This window comes from Petaurus breviceps, unplaced genomic scaffold, assembly GCF_028583685.1.
Source record: "Petaurus breviceps papuanus isolate PSGF00001 unplaced genomic scaffold, PetGlider_PUasm1.0 175, whole genome shotgun sequence".
Taxonomy (NCBI): domain Eukaryota; kingdom Metazoa; phylum Chordata; class Mammalia; order Diprotodontia; family Petauridae; genus Petaurus; species Petaurus breviceps.
In genome coordinates, this window is record NW_027185764.1 from 44,710,653 (window position 1) to 44,728,031 (window position 17,379).

At 38.0% G+C, this 17,379-nt stretch overlaps 1 protein-coding gene across 1 annotated transcript in view; it reads left to right on the top strand.

Annotated features, from left to right (window-relative positions):
• Nucleotides 1-17,379, top strand: part of ADGRV1 (adhesion G protein-coupled receptor V1) — a 718,949-nt gene that overhangs the window by 533,998 nt on the left and 167,572 nt on the right. The gene's annotated exons all lie outside the window — the stretch shown is intronic.

Here is a 17,379-nt window from a genome sequence, read left to right on the forward strand (position 1 = left end):
TATGTAAAACCTGGATAGTGTACTAGTGCCAATCCAGGAAATTGTCTTAGGAAGATTCTGAAAATTATCTGGTAAGATAAAGTATCAGACACTAAGATCCTTTCTCAAGCTGAACTGCCAAGCATTAAAATTCTGCTGCAGAGAGTGCAGCTCCAATGGGCTGGCCATGTTGCTCAGATGCCAAATGTATATTTGCCTAAAAGATTATTTTATGGAGAACTCATATAAGGCAGGCACTCACACAGAGGTCCAAAGACACAATGCAAGGATACAAAATGTCTCTCTGAAAAACTTTGGAATTGATTATGAGATGTGGGAGATACTGGCACAGGACTGCCCAACATGGTGTGCCCACATCAAAGAAGGCCCTGAGCTCTATGAGCAAAGAAGAATTGCAGTAGTTCAAAAGAAACATGAGATGCACATGTTTAGAGACATTTCCACCACAAATGTTCACATGAACGATTTATGCCTAACCTGTAGTAGCGCCTTCCAAGCTCATATTGGTCTGATCAGCCACAGTCGGACACACTGTACCTTGACCCCGACATAGTGATGTTATTTTGGTCTTCTTCAAGAATAAAAGACAACAGCCAGTATGATTGTTCATTCTGTAAAACCCAAGAACGTTGCTGAGCCTCTTAAATAACATCCACTATCACTATCCACATAGGAAAAAGCAAGTGAATGAAGAAATGAAGAAAATGTGTTTTGTCCAGCCTATGATGTATAGTTGGTTAGATGACTTTTTTGTTAATCCATAAGTGAACTAAATTGCCTCTGGGAAAACACAGTTATTTTAATGACCCAGGAGCTTCTTTATGGAACAAAAGCCCACCTTTTAACATGATGACCGTGAGTCATGAAATATCTACAATTTCTAAAGACATGGATTATTCAGGGGGGTGATAGGCCATTGGTTGATATAAGCAAGCCACAATGCATTAAAAGAAGAACAAGTAAATATTCAGGAGTGATGTCAAGAATGTCATCAGACAAATGTAGGATTAGAAAAAAATGTTAGGTCAGCCACATAGTAAGAGGAATAACTGGATAAACGCTATGCTCCATTGGTATTCAGGCAATGTGAAGAGGATGCCAGAAATGCCTTAGCATATTGGGAACACTCCCAGTGGTGAATTTTTAGAAGGACATGGAGAAGAGTTTGTTAATATGGATGGATTGCAATCTGTATTGTAGGAGGGAATACCAATATGATAAGGCCACAGAAGCATTGAAATTTTAAAGTGCTTTTGTCAATGATGCTACATTGCTGCAGTTCATGGCGTGTAAAAGTGCAAGTAACCTATAGAGAGGCCATAGAAAGATTCAGGATGACAAATAATAATAACATTTACATAATACTTTGAGACTTGCAAATCCCATTATATTTTTCATCTCATTTGATCCTCTTCACATTTGACTTGCCCAGGGTTATACAGTTTGGGAAAAGTAATTTTTTTTCCATTTCAATGAAAAAATGATCATCCTTCATTTTTCAAGAGAACCAATGACATCATGGGCATGATGTTTCAATAACTAAGGGCTAGGTGGCTTTTTCCTAACTGAAGGAATATGAAAATATTGAAAACATGCTAGTTCTTTTCCTTAAGAGATATTGAAACTCACCTTGAGATTTGGTCATCTGAAGCAGTGGTTTCAAACTCAAATAGAAATGGGTCTCTGCATATTAACTTAGAAAACCGACAATTAACATTATCCACATTTTATTGTATTTTTATTTATTTTGCTTAGCATTTCCCAATTGCATTTTAATCTTATTTTGGCCTGTACTCTGGAGTTTTGTCCAGAAGTGGCCTGGAGTAGGCAGGTTTGACACCTCTGAAAAGACTGGCTCAGGTTACTGCTATGGCTTTCTAATGTTGCCATTTAAATAGAAAAGGCCACAAGAAACCCTCTCAGGTTTCTGACCATGGACAAGCAATATGGTCGACACTGGAAAACTGTGGTCAGACCAATCAGCATGGTGCACTAACTTATTCTGCAATAGTTACATAAACCTCCTTTTGGTAACTGTCGAATAACTTACAAATATATAATTTTGTTCAAATGTCAGACTTAAATGACAAGTGAGTTGGGCCCAATCACTCATGGCTAGGAAGTGTCTGAGACAGGAATTGAACTCAGATCTTCCTGACTCAAAAATCCACCCATCTGTCCCAATAATGACTTGCTCATAAGAAGTTGCATACAACATATCATGCAGGCCCTGTATGGCCAGTAGAGCAGTTGGGCTGATCATACGGTGAGAATGAAGGCTAATGGATGAACAGCTCAATTATTGGACTGACACCCAAAGAATATTAAACTATGGGCTTGAGCACATTGGGTAGGTCTGCTTTGCAGGCTTTACAGAAGAACACAGGGAGGAATTTCTCACTTTGTGGCACTTTAGTTTTCCTAAAAATAATAAAAACATTTAAAAATAACAAGTTAATCCTATATAATAAAGGGAAAGTTTACAAAATCCTGTTAGTCACAATAATTCGATAACAAACCACTGAATGTAGGCAAGTGAACAAGTAAAACTGTTCAAACAATGAATGAAGGTGTCAAAATCTTAATCCGAGTATTTTTTTAATAAAATTGTTGGGTTATTTGGAATTTTTCACACATTCAGGAGTATCCCAAGGGAATGAATAATACTATGCTGTTCCCATTTCATTTGGTTGCCTTTAGATCCTGTTGTTGAGATTACAGGACTTGAAAATAACAGGAACATCCTGTTGACAAAAATAAATTCCTTAAGGTAAAATATTGATGCAAGTAAAGCCAATGTGTGTGTGGGAGGGGGGGCAGTGGAGGGAAGGAGTAGTGCTTGATTTGTTGGGGATTGGCAAATTATTGTGTGTGTTTTAGGTTTTGTTACTAGTATGACGGCAATAGCATATTTTTAGGCATATTTATCAAAAGATCATAAATCTAGGGCTGGGACCTTTGGGACCTTCTGGTCCAGCCCTCTTGTTTTACAAGGAAGGAAACTGAGGCCCAGGAATTTGTCTTCAAAAAAAATGCAAGGTTCTTTTTATTTTTTTTTTGCATTCTTTTATAGCAGTAATTTAAATTTAGAATTTGGGGGTTTTTTGTTTGCTTGTTCTTCAGCCTTTTTTGACTTGGACCTGGCCAAGAATACCTGGATAAGGCAGAAGTTCTTAACCTGGAGTCAACAGACCTATGAATAGATTTCAGGAGGGACATAAACTTGTATGGGGAAAAAATTGCATCTTTGTTTTCACTAACCTCTAACTGAAATTTAGTATTTCCTTCAGTTATGAATGTAGGCAACAGATATTATACTGTGAAGGGGTCTGTGGACCACCAGACTGCCAGAGGGGTCCATGACACAAAAAAAGGTTAAGAATCCCTGACTTAGGGAACTCTTGGTCAGGAAACTCGTTCTGAGAATGTAGACAAGCATACATGTCAGTCAGAGTTGCCTGGGCTACTAAGAGATTACTGATGCCCTTGGGCTCACACAGCCAGAATGTATTTGAAGCCCTGTGTTTCTGATTCCAAAAGCAACTCTCCCACCATGCTAACTCTCAAGATATTTGGTACTTTGGCAAACAGATACTTAACTGGAATAAGTATTGCTTGACTTCACTAGGATGGTAGAGTTCCAGGTATGATCCTCAATATATTACCAGACCTTGGTACTCTGAACTATGGTTCTGTCATTCAGTGGCCAACTTGGCTACATGGATTTCCTATAAAATGCAGAATGAAAAAACACATCCCGAGAATGAGACTGGGGCTTATTAGCAGAATTTGGACTTCAGAAGTGTGTATTTCCCCAGTTGGAAGCCAACACCTCATTAAAGCACTGGACCAGAAATCAGTTGATATGTGGATTCTAGTCTCAGCTTTGCTACTAACCAGGGACATAATCCAAGCCAAATCACTCATCAGCATTCACCAAACATTTACTGTGAACTTAGTGTGTGAAGGTACTATGTTGGAGGCTGAGCGATATGTAAAGGTAAATAAAACTCTCAAAAGAAGGCAAGGAGGTGAAGTCAGCTGTTGTGTCCCAATGGAGCGCCAAAAAAGTAGGTGAGAAGGGAGACTTTTCAATGGGGCCTTGTAGGGAAAGTGAAAAGGAATTGGTAAACATGAATAAGGGGATTGTTGCCCACAGTAGTGGACTTGATAAGATTAGGTAGCATGAATTTAAAGTACCATAGCTCAGATTAGGAAAACAGAAAGCCAACCTTAGTTTGTCCATCTGTAAAATGTGGGGCTTAAACAGAATGATTCATAAGTTCATATCTCATATTATTATTATGGAGCAATCTCTGTCTGTCTCTGTCTTTGGTTCTTTGTGTGTGTTTATCAGTCTCTGTCTCTGCCTCTCTCTCCTTATCTCTCTCTGTCTCTCTCTCTCCTCTCCCTCCTTTCTTTCCTTCCTCCCTTCCTTCCTCCACTTCTGAAGAAAGGTTCTGGTAAACTTTCGATGAATTTACATCACTGATGTGACACCTTGATTCCCTTTCCTCATAGGCACAAAAGGAGGGGGAGGTATCCAAGGGCAATGGTTTTCCCTAAAGAGGCTTTCAAACTAGCTAGGGACTTTGACCCAAAGGTGATGTCTTTGACTATACAAAATTTCTGTGGGATGATACAAATGTGAGGAAGTTCCTTCATCGTGTTGTAATCAGGACCTGCATCCTTGGGAACAATCCAGAACTGATGCCTCAGACTGTTCTAACATATGTTCTCCAAGGCCATATGGATGATGGGGGGAAAAGAACAGAGGGAGTGCTATTCTCACACCTCTGGTATGGTATTTTCAATCCTGAAGGATTATAAACATCAACTAATTATTATAATTATAATCATCAATTAACATAGAGAGGCAGCCGTGGAGTAGTAGATTAAGATATGATCTTTGACTCAGAAAGACCTGGATTCAAGTCCTGCTTCTTGGAAGTTATGGGGAAGATGCTAATCTCCACTGACAGAAGATGTTCTTTCCCTGGAGATTTGTCCACAGGTGGAATCATAGTTCTAATTTTAAAAAATATATATCAATAAAGTAAGACAGGTAGAAAGTCCTAACCAGCCTCAAATCTCAATTCCTCTATAAAACTTTCCACTCCAGCTCAAATTGTTGTCTTTGTTCTCTGAACTTATATGGCTGATGTTATTTTCCTTGACCATCTGCATTGAGACATACATATGAATATCTTTAGATAAAAAATGTTTTTTGAACTGAAATAAGCAATAGTTCCCATTGTTTCATTATCAGTGCCTCTGAACCGATAAAATTTTAGATACTCTTTTGTTTTGCTGACTCTTCTCATTGAGGATTAATATACTTAATGTTTGTTCAATAAACAAATCAACAGAATGGAAGCAGAACAGACTGTATTTAATCTTGTAGATAATATCTTATTATTAGAGTATACTTATAATTCTTATTGTGTGTATAGGTGTGTGCATACACACATATGTCCTCAGATAATAGTAACTTTATGTACTTATTCCAAGAATTCTTCTATTTGGAAATTTTAGTTACCTAAAAAAATGTTTTCCCTAAGGGTGGCAATAAAATACCCACTACCCTTCAAGGATACACTTTTCTAGGTTGTTAAATTTTCCAAAAGTCTAGTTCTTTTATTTGCCATGTCTTTTTTTAAATTTATCTTTGAGGACATCTCTCTAGAATTCATTTTTTTATTTTAAATTTTTTTAAAGCAATCGGGGTTAAGTAACTTGCTCAAGGTTACACAACCAATTATTTCTGGGTGTGGTGCTGAGTATCTGAGTCCGGATTCGATCCCCAGGTCATCCTGACACTGGAACCGGTGCTCTTACTCGCTGAGCCACCTGGCCGCCCCTGGGGACATCTCTCTAAAATGTACTACTTAATTCCCTGCCTTCTTAAAAGGGTATACAGAACATAATTTAACCTTATTTTGATGGAACAATTTTGATTATGAGTATGAGTCATTGTCATACATGTGTAGTTATAGATGGTATGGGACCTAGAGTTACAGTGTTACTAGAACTTGCTTTCATGAAAAAGAAATGTCAGCTGGGATTTTGCTTTTTCATAAAGGTATACTGAAGTATGTATAGCTCTACAGCCTCCTTGGTAATAACATGACTACCTCCTTGCAGAGTTAACTAATTAATAAATCAAAAGATCACACAGCCACATCCAGAATGTTTTTCTTGTCCCCACAGGGGAAAAAAACAAACACTTAACTGTCTCTACTGTACCTCTCAGTGTCCTTTGTCTTTTTTAATCATCATCCAAAATATTATCTGTCATTATTAAAACATTTCTGCATCATAAACACAGTGGACCACAGAAACTTTCCTGTCAACTTGTACCACTCTGATGACTTACTTATAAGAAGTATGTTCATGCGATGTGAAAAGGGATCTCTCATCATTTCAAGAATTTCTGCTGTGGTGTTTTGGGGAAGGCTTCCTCTAAGACCTATAAATTCTTTATCAGAATAAGATGACATGTCTTGTGAAATGGAGATGGAGAGAGAGGGAGAGAGAGAGGGGGAGAGAGAGAGAGAGAGAGAGAGAGAGAGAGAGAGAGAGAGAGAGAGAGAGAGAGAGAGAGAGAGAGAGAGGAAGGAGAAAAGGAGGAAGAAGGAAGGGAAGAAGGAAAGGAATAAGATCTAAGAATCAAATCATAAAAGCCCTCTGTGGGTACAATCCACATGAACTTAGCCAACAATACATTGACCAAAAAAAGCAGCATACAAAGGGCTGAGTCATGAGGATTTGTTTGTGGTTTATGATGGTGATTCAGAACAAGGTCATCTTCACCAGAAATTACATAGGGATTATCCTTTAAGAATCAAAACTGTGTTACAAATGTAGGTTATGTAAGGAAATGATAGAAATTGTGCAACACGTCAGTTCAGACTTTAAAATTTTAACACCTATAAAATACCTAGCAAGAGACGATCTGGTGGCAAGAATTATACACCAAAATCTTACTGGGAATACAGGACTTACAAATATCCAACATAATTCCGTTTATAAACTGTCCTGGAATATGACCACTGCCACGTACCAAAATATTACTGTGATCACCTGGACATGACATTTATTTGTCAAAAAAATTAAGAATGTTTTAACAGATGATGCCATACCAAACACTTTTAATCTCCAAGCTCTATGGGACAAAAAAGAATCCTTCAAAATACAGATACATCAAAGGAAATAAAAATCCTGGGGAGATTGGATGAGGTGCATATACTCTCTTACTAGAGTCGTACTAATCATGCTTCTAAGGAACCTACAAAGGATGCATTTACAACATAATATTTATATTCATTAACAGACAGGTATTTTAGTGGCCTGTTCAATCCATAAGACATTACATATAAAAGAATAATATTAGGACTTCTGTCAGGACAGATTCTGTCTGTAATCGAAATCACATCGAAATAGAGGAGAAAAAGTAGATATTAGTAAAAGTTACATTTATATGGTGCTTTAAGTTTTGCAAAGCACTTTACATGCATTATCTCATTTGAGTCTTAAAACAACTCTTGGAGGGAGGTGCTATTTTACAAAAGGAAACTCGAGCCTATGGAGATTAAGTGATTTTCCTAGTATCCCAGTGCTAATCAATGTCCAAAGCAGGATTCAAACACAGGTTTTCCTAACTTGGGTCCACAACTTTTTCTACTATTAGTGCAATAGAGTGCTGGACCTAGGATCAGGAAGACCTGAGTTCAAAATGCTGCTTCAAACAACTACTCCAATGTGACCCTAGGCAAGTCACTTTAACATTTGCCTGCCTCAGTATCCTCATCTGTAAAATGGGGACAATAACAACTCCTTTCCAGGGTTGTTGTGAGGATCAACTAAAAATATTTGTAAAACAGTTTTCAAACTTTTAAACAGTATATAAATGCTTGCTATTTATTATTATTATTATCATCTACTATACCACTCTGCCTTTCTCACTAGTCTACAATAGACCCCAAACCTTTCTTGATCTTCAATAGCTCACTCTCCTGTTTCTGATATTAGTTTAAGATACTGCCTTCCTCACCTCTACCTCTTCTAAGAATTTTCCATTACCCTCTTCTTGACTTTCAAATCAGGGAAGGGTTAATGTAGTACCATGGACCGTGTTTGGCAGTAATCCTTGCTGGATTCTAGATGAGGCTGGAGAATATTGAATAGAAAAAGACCGAAGACAGATCTCTGGGGCACTGTACTAGACATCTCCACACAGGTTGATAGCACCTGAGATTACACAGATATATTATCATTGTTTAGATGCCTTTCCAATTTGCTCACAAATGTATGATAGAGAGTTTCTCAAATTCTCATTAAGATACAAACATGCTGAATGTCTGGCATTCCCCCGATCAACCAGTCTAATAACTTTTAAAAAAAAGAGAAAAGAAAGAAAAGAAATAATATTAGTCCAGCACACCCTATTCTAGACAAAACCATGCTTCCTTTTAGAGATCATGACTTTTGTTTCCAAATACCAACTTTCCCTTTAATTATGCCTTCTAGAATTTTGCCAGGGATAGAAGTCAAGTTCACTCTGGTCCCTAGTTTGAAGAATTAACCTTCTTCCCTTTTTACAAAAACCAAAATGATTTTTGCCTCTAATTATGTGATATCTTCCTATTCCCAGTATTTATTGAAAGATAGATCCAATATCTTTTAATACCCTGGGATATAGTTTCCCCTGGCATAGTACAGCAAGCTGGATAGATTACTGAATTGGAGTCAGGAAGACCTAAGTTCAGATGTGACCTCAGCTATTTACTTTCTGTTTACTATTACATCTACTTATTCAAATGACTTAACAGTTTTCTCATCTATAAAATAGTAACACCTATCTCAGGTTTGTTGCAAAGGTTAAATGAGATAATAATGTATGTAAAGTTTTTCACTAACTAAAATATTAGCTATCATCATAAACTCAGTGAAGACTGCTTAGTGCCCTTTTAGCATTTTCTCACTAATCTTGAGTTTCAATTTTTCATTTATTTAGCTTTAATATTTTTTATTATTCTATTTTTGTTTTCCTTATCAACCTAAAGATAGTTTTTCTTGATAGAGAAAACAAAATAAAAGATTAGTAATTCACCCTACTTTCTGTCAAACTATTATCACCATCCTATCAGCTCCCAGCAGCCATTTGGTCCACTCATTGATCTTCCTCTCATCTCAACAGAAAGCCTTTTGTGTTGTTCCTAGAAAGGTCATCACCAACCTCAGCTAATCTTGGGCTTTAGCACTGTTGATATTAGTTTACTAGATCAGGGGAAACTTGTGTTTTGATTTTCAATTACCTGCGCTAACTTCCGTCTTCTTTTCATGTCTTCTTAGAAGCTAAGTTGATCAGTGAATTCCCAGTACATGTATATTGATTTTGTAAGCAACTGTTTCATCTTTTCCTCATCAGAATTCCTTATATGAGTCATCAGAATTATTCTTAAATTAACAGTTGCCCATAGAAAATTTTAGGCCCTGAAATTCCACTACTGAATGAATAGGGGTCCCCTCTTTGCTACCAAAGAAGTAGCCATGACTTGGTTGTTGCTAAGAGTTGTTTCTGGTTTTCTGAGCTAGTCCAGATGTCTCTGGGCTCTAGGAGGTCTGTTTCCAGATAGGTGAAGTTTTTCCTCATAGTCCCAGCTTCTTATAGACAGAGACCTTGTAAACTTCAGAGCTTCAGAAAAATGAGGTTTTTTTAAAATTATTATTCCCTATGTAATCTAGCATAGTACCTTGAACTCTTTGTTGATTGATTGATCTGAAATAAATATGAAACAGTGGATTCTTTTTTTTTTCCTGAGGACACTTTTCAAATACCAGTTCCAATCATGTATAAAAAAAACCTTTGGATAGGTCTCTGCATAAATTATGGGAGTAATTTTAAAATTCTAGAAGCAGTGGTGGGAAAGAAACTTAGTGTCTTTCCCTAGGTAGTCTATACTAATATGAAACAGAAGACTGCTTAGATTTTTAAACCAATGCAGTCATATTTATCAAGGTAATTCAAGTCAGAAAGAGATTTGTTCCCTCCCCCCCCTTTTTTTCCGTGACTCACCATATGTTTTCTTATCCCTCCATTTCATTTTCTGACATGTTAATTTCTGACATTGTTCTAAGGCAAACTGATGCTGTGAAGAGAACCCTAGGCTAGGTGTCAGGAAAGCTGGTTCACCCATCCCCCTCTAGCTCCACCACCAAATAGTGGTGTGCTCTTACTTGCCCAGTGACTTTGCTTCATAGAGTTTTAGTTTCCTCATCTGTAAAACAAGGAGGGTGTATACACTAAGTAATCTCTACAATCCCTTCTTGTCCCTGATATCCCGAGATTCTGACATACAGAAAAGGGATTTCCTGGCCTAGTGCATCGGGCACTGGACTTGGAGTCAGGAAGACACAAGCTCAAATCCTACCTCGGACAACAGCAATGTGACCCTGGGCCTTATTTTCCTTGTCTGTACAATGGCCCGATGACCTCTGAGGTCCCTTCCAATTCTAAACCTAGGACCCTATATCTAAATAGATTCTATCTAAAAGGAAATTTTTTTTCCTGTTTAAAGAATACATGTACAATTTTATGGCCATAACAAGAGTAGCTAACATTTATGTAGCGCTTACTGTCTGCCAGACCCTGTGCTCAGCTCTCATTGAATCTGCACCACACTAGGAGGGAGGTGCTATTATTATACTCATCCTATGGATGAGCAATCTGAAGCAAACCGAAGTTAAGTGATTTGCCCAGGTTCAAACAGCTAACAAGTGTCTGAGACGGGATTTGAATCCAAGTCTGGCTAACTCCAGTTCCAAGACTCTATCCACTGTACCACCCAGCTGAAAACAAATTAGATCTCCAAAACTTGGGGAATGGCTTTAAAAAATCATAATATGTGAATGTAATGGAATATTATTGTGCCATAAGAAATGAAAAATTGAAGTCCTTTTCTGCTATCAGATATAAAGAATTCAAAGAATCATGAGAAGATTTTTATGAACCAGTGCAGTGAAGTAAATAGAACCAGGGAAACAACATGCACAAAGACCACAACGCAGAACTGAGCTGTGTGTAATTGTAAGGACCAAGCTTGACCTCAGGGGGAAGAGTTGAGAAAATATGCAGATGTAGGAGATGATTGGAATAGGACAAAGCATATTCCACTACATTTCACAGGGTCATGTGTTGGTTGGTTTTCCTCAAATGCTTTTTTATCTTTTGTAATTTTTGTTAGAAAGGAAGACTTCCTGGGCAGGGAGAAGGGCTGGAGAATGAACTGAGATGTGAGTGTGGCTAAACTAAAGATACCAGTGAGAATGGGGTTTTAAAAATGAAATACCTCTGCGTGAACACAACCAGGAAAAAGCACCAAGAGGGCCCCACAGCAGTCACTACTACTTAGGTGAATGGAATCCCTGCATTCTCAAGCAAGTTCAATAAGATCGTCATCTTTGGGAATAAAAATGAATTGGGCATAAAAGGAATATTAAAACCAGAAGGATTCTGTTGAGTTTTATTTATACCTGACAAGCATCTTCATAATGAATAACATCTGTATTTTCCAACCACCATGATCAATATTAAGACATACAGTCAGTTCCCCTTTGCACAAATTTCCATCGGTGATGACTAGTGATCTTTTGTATAAACCCAATAATAAAAACGACCAGTCAACTTTTAAAAAATCATGCAGATCAAACAGTACTGCCGAAGTATCCAAATAAAGAGGAAATTATGTTTAAGTACACTTGAAACAAAAAATAATTCTTCATAAAGCTCCCCTAGTTTGAAGTGGCATGAAGGAAACATAACCCGGCCCAAATCCCATGTTCATTCAGAGACCACTTCTAAATGTGCATCTTGGACATTTCTTTTGGGTCTAGGTTGGAATGGGGTAGCTACTGAAATCCCCTTCTGCTCCTAGAGTCTGGGATTCTATGACTCCTTTTAAAAAAAGACTATAGATCAGGAGCTTATCTTAATCTATTACTTTTCCCCAAAATATATCCCAGGTATACTTCTTTGTATGGATATCCAACTAGGAAGTTAGTAGTTACAGTTTTAATGTTGTCTTTGTCCCCAACTAACTAGATGGTTCTGGACTAGTCCCTAGAACTCTCTAAGCTTCCTTTTCACTACTTATTGTTACAGAATTAAGATGCCTGCTTTACCCAACCTAAAGGGAGTGTTAAGAGGGTAAGACAGACTAAAAAAGTATTTATTACGTGACTACCATGTACCAAGTGCTATGCTTGGAAATTCAGGAAGCTCTCTTCTAGACACAGGCTAATCAAAAAACTCTCGTAATTGCAGGCTCTTGGGAAGCATACGCAGGTAAATATAATGCAAAATGGAAAGATGTAAAATACCATGAGAATTGTGGGGAAAGATTACTTCCTAGTCTGGGGATCAGGGCAGCTTGATGGAACTTTTCATCTGATGCAGGTCCTACAGGAACAGCAAGATTTCAATAGGAAGGCATAGAAAATGTCATGTTATAAAGCATGGGGTGTGTCTTTGAAACAGTAAGGAGGTCAGTTGGTACAGTGAAGGGAGTCTTAGACTCTGAGTCTGGAAGACATGAGTTCAAATCTTGCCTCAGACACTTCCTAATTGTAGGGTCCTGAGTAAATCACTTAAGCACTCTTTGCCTCAGTTTCCTCATCTGTAAATTGGGGATAACAGTGCCACCTAGATTGTGAGCCTGGGTTACTAAGAGGTTGGTAGTATCCTAGACCAGTGGAGTCAAACTCAAATAGAAAAGGGATCTACTAATCCATACATAAGGATCCCTACAGGCATCATATTCTCTTGGTTTTTAAAATATGATATTTTCTGTTTTATTGTATTTTTATTTGTTTGTTATGTAGTTCCCACTTACATTTTAATCTTGTTTGGGCCAGTCTCAGGAGTGGTGTGGGACACATCTGCCTAGGCAGTAATAGGGAAGTTAAGAGGAAGGCAGAATTTGGGGAGGGGTGGGAGATAATGAGCTTTTTTTAAAAGACATGTTGAATGAAAGTTATCTATAAAACATCTGATTAGAAATGTCTAGTAGGCAGTTGGAGATGTAAGACTAGAGGTCAGAAGAGAAGTTAGCACTTGACAAATTGATCTGAGAATCATCTGCATAGAGATGGCCATCAAATCAATGGGTGCTGATGAGATCACCAAATGAAACAGAGGAAGAAAAGAAGACTTGGAACAAAATCTGCAGTTGGGAGGTATAATCTGAATAAAGTTCCATCAAGGAGACTGAGAAGAAGTCAGAAAGGAGAGCAGTGCCACGAAAACCAGGGGAGGAAGAAATATCGATATACGGAATGATGGACAGTGTCGAAGGCTGCAGAGTGATAGAGAAGGATAAAGACTGAGAAAAGATAATTAGATTTAGCAGTTAAGATCATTGGTAACTGGTCAGATTAGTCTCAGTTAAAGTTCAGTAAAATAATTCAGCACATTTAATTTTAGTTAAAATGAGGTAGAAAGACAAACGACATCCTCCTATCACCTCCTCCATTAGACTGTGACCTCCTTGAGAGCAGGGACTATGTATTTGCCTTTTTTTATCCCCAGTACTTTATACAGCCTTTGGCTCATAGTAGATACTTAGCAAATACTATTGACTAGGGGCGGCCAGGTAGCACAGCAAGTAAGAGCACCGGCTCCAGTGTTGGGATGACCTGGGGATCGAATCCAGGCTCAGACACTCAGCATCCACCCAGAAACACCTGGCAGTTTAACCTTGAGCAAGTTACTTAACCCCAATTGCTTAGGGGCAGCCAGGTGGCTCAGCGAGTAAGAGCACCGGTTCCAGTGTCGGGATGACCTGGGGATCAAATCCGGGCTCCGATACTTAGCACCACACCCAGAAATAACTGGCTGTGTAACCTTGAGCAAGTTACTTAACCCCGATTGCTTTATATTAAAAAAAAAAATACTATTGACTAATTTGTTTCCCATTAATTAATTTGGAACAAAACATTCTCAGCCTAAGGACAGGGATCACTAGTGATTGGAAGGAAGGTGGGAAAAAAGTAAAAACTGAAAGAAAACTAACAAAGACTGTCTGTGACTCAGTGTAGAAGTTCTGGAGATGTTCTGAAGAGAAACTAGCAAGGGTTAGAGACTATTAATGAAGGGAAAACTTACACATGAAGATGAGGAAAAGAGCAAAAGTTAGTCATGTTCAAGAAAAGAGCCACAAAGTGTGTTTATTTAGCAGGGGAAAAAACAATAACTGGAAACTACTGTCGATGCTTTGAAACTAGATGGACTGGTAATTACTATTACCACACTATATTTTTTTCTCTTTGAAAAATCAGTTCCACATGACCCTTCTCTATTCTTATGGTATCTGGTCTCTTCTTAAGTAATACTGCCAGTGGCTAAATTTTGACTACACCCTTAGCACTCTTCTGTGCATAGTATTTGGTCTGCTCATTTCTTAACAGTATATTCAGTTTTTCCAAGAATTCTGTTCCCAGCCTCATTTTAAAACCTGTTCTGACATTTCCTAAATGTGTTCAACATTTCCTAACTCTAGACCCCTGACATGTGCTCACTTCTTAAATTATTGCTATGCTATCATTTTACCCAACTAAGGTAGATTAGATTCTTTGCTGAGGCTGCTTATTCTCTCCCTTGGGGCTCAGTGCATGGCTCTTATCATAGTTAACCTCTGTTTAGACATGAACACTTTTGATGAATCCTGTTGGAAGGCCTGTTCAAATGTTGTTAGTCAGAAAGTTAGAACAGTAACTGTTATCCCTGAAGAGATGGTCAAAGTAAGAAGTTTTCAAACAGTTCTTTAAGTTGATGTGGTATGATTAAAGGGGTGCTGAAAAACTTGGCCTATTTCAAAATCCCTATCCCTCCCCTCCACCCCTCATTGCTTTGCTATGAAATGAAATTCCCACCAGTTAGAGTCTGTAATGGGTGTGACTACAAAGATATCAGGACTATTTAGAAAGGTAATAAAATTGTCACCTGCAAATGATCCTTTTAACCACCTGCCATTTGAACATCAGGACAGATTACTTTATTTAGATGGGTCCCCTTTGGGAGAGTAAGGCATAAGAGATTTCTGTTTCTGTCCCTTTAAGTAGAATGGAGATCCATTGTTAGATTGCCTCATGTCACCCAGGTTCTCTCCTATGAAAATAGAAACCCAGAGATTACACTTTTACCCTCAATTAATATAGTTGGTACTAAATAGAATTCGATGTTGGAATTCTTATCATTGTTCATTCCATATGGAATTTTGTTGTGGGGGAGGAACCAGCTGTCAAGCCTGAAAGCCTTCTGCTTTGTTCTTCCTCCCCCTACATGCTCATCACAGTGACCATTCTCAGGATTTCCATGGAAAAAACTGAGGTTCTGAGGTTTTCCAGCCTCAGTTGCCCATATTCCTTTCTCTCTTCAGCCTCAGTTCACCAGTCTCACCCTTTGGCACTATACCGTTAAGAATTTCTGGCCCTCATGCTTTGCTGCCCTCATTCTCTGCTCTCACACCAAACCACATACCTGAAATACATCTAATTACAGCCTTTGTCTCTTTATTTGTACTTCTGCACTTACAACACTTGGGCCAGTTTATAACTGTCCCAATGCTGCATACACCAAAATGCTGCCTTCTTCTTTCTTGACACCCCTGACTAGCCAATGAAATACAAAATCAGTAACAGCTAACATTTATATAGCACTTACCACGTGCCAAGTACTGGCAAATACTATCTATTTGATCCTCACAACAGCCCTAGGAAGGAGGTGTTATTCCCATTTTAAAGGCAAACAGAGGTTAAGTTACTTTCTCAGGGTTAACAACGAATAAGTGTCTGAGGTCAAATTTGAACTGAGGTCTTCCTGACTCCAGGCTCAGGACTTTATCTACTCTGCCACCTAGTTACCCTTTGCAAATGTTTCCATAATGGTAAGAGGTAGGCAAGAAATCTTCCTGTTCAAATAATAAAATGGTAATAAAAATGGTAACAAAATATAACATCATCTTCATCTCTTTTCCTTTCCAAGCCCCCAATAGTCCCAGTCTCTTGGCAGTGGTATTGAAGATATTTGTTCATTTAAACACCTGCTGTGTGCAGAGAGCTGTGCTAGGCACTGGAAGACAGATGACTTTAAGATAAAATGCATTGTCCGTGCCTGCATGAAACTTGAAAGTGTAGGGGCTTTTAACTTAGGGCCCATGAATGTGGTTTTAAAAATATATTATGATAACTATATTTCAATTTAATTCATTTCCTTTGTGATCCTATGTAGTTTATTCTGTTCATTTCAAAATATTATTCTGAGAAGGGTTGCCTTGGCTTCTTTGGATTTCCAAAGGAGCCCATGACATAATAATAATATTAATAATAGCTATCATTTCTATAACACTCTAAGATTTGTAAAGCGTTTTACATATGTATCTCATTTAAAATTAAAAAAAATCAAGAGCCCCTGGTACAGAAAGGAAGAGTAAAGAAACAAAAAGTACATAACTATAATAAAAAAACATGGCGTTTTAAGTGTGTTCAAGAGTTATAAAAGAAAGAACTTTGTGAAGTCCTAGAAGAAAGCCTTTATTGAGTATGATGGAATTTGGGGGAGGAGCACAGGGAATGGTAGAACTTCTTCATGGTAGAACTAGAATGTGAGTTATATTTTAAAGAATGGGCAGGATTTTAGCAGGCGAGGAAGGCTGAAGGAGGGCATTCCAGACCCAGAAAACAATATGAACAAAGATGCAAAAGCAAGAGAGTGTTCAGAGAATGGGAGAAGGTGGAGGTGGCTGAGGCAGAGAGGAAGCCAGTTTGGTAGAATCTAGACTTCTAGTTCTAGCATGGAAGGAGGTAGTATGAAATGGGGCTGGAGGTTTGGTTGTATCATCTTGTAAAGGACTTTGGATACTGTATATAAGAGTATGACCTTAAATGGCAGGCAGTAGAAAGACACTGAAAATTTTCAAGCAAAGAAGTGATATGAGTAGATCTGTGATTAACAAAGATTCTTCTGGCAGGGCTCTGCATGCTGGATGAAAGTGGGAAAGATTGAAGGCCAGAAAACCTGTTAGTAGATGTTTATAGCAGTCCAGGTAATGAAGGCATTCTGGTGAGAATATAGAGTAAGAGACAGATGTTGTGGAGGTAGGATTGTAATGGAAAGGATATTGAAGATTAGGGAGAGAAGAAACAAAGCTAAGGTCAAGGTTCACATAACTGTGGAGTTGGAAGAAGGAACAACTTCAGGCATAATGACCTCAGTTTGAAATATATTGAAATTAAGATACCAGTCAGACATCAAGGTAGAGATGTCATATATATATATATATATATATATATATATATATATATATATATATATATATATAT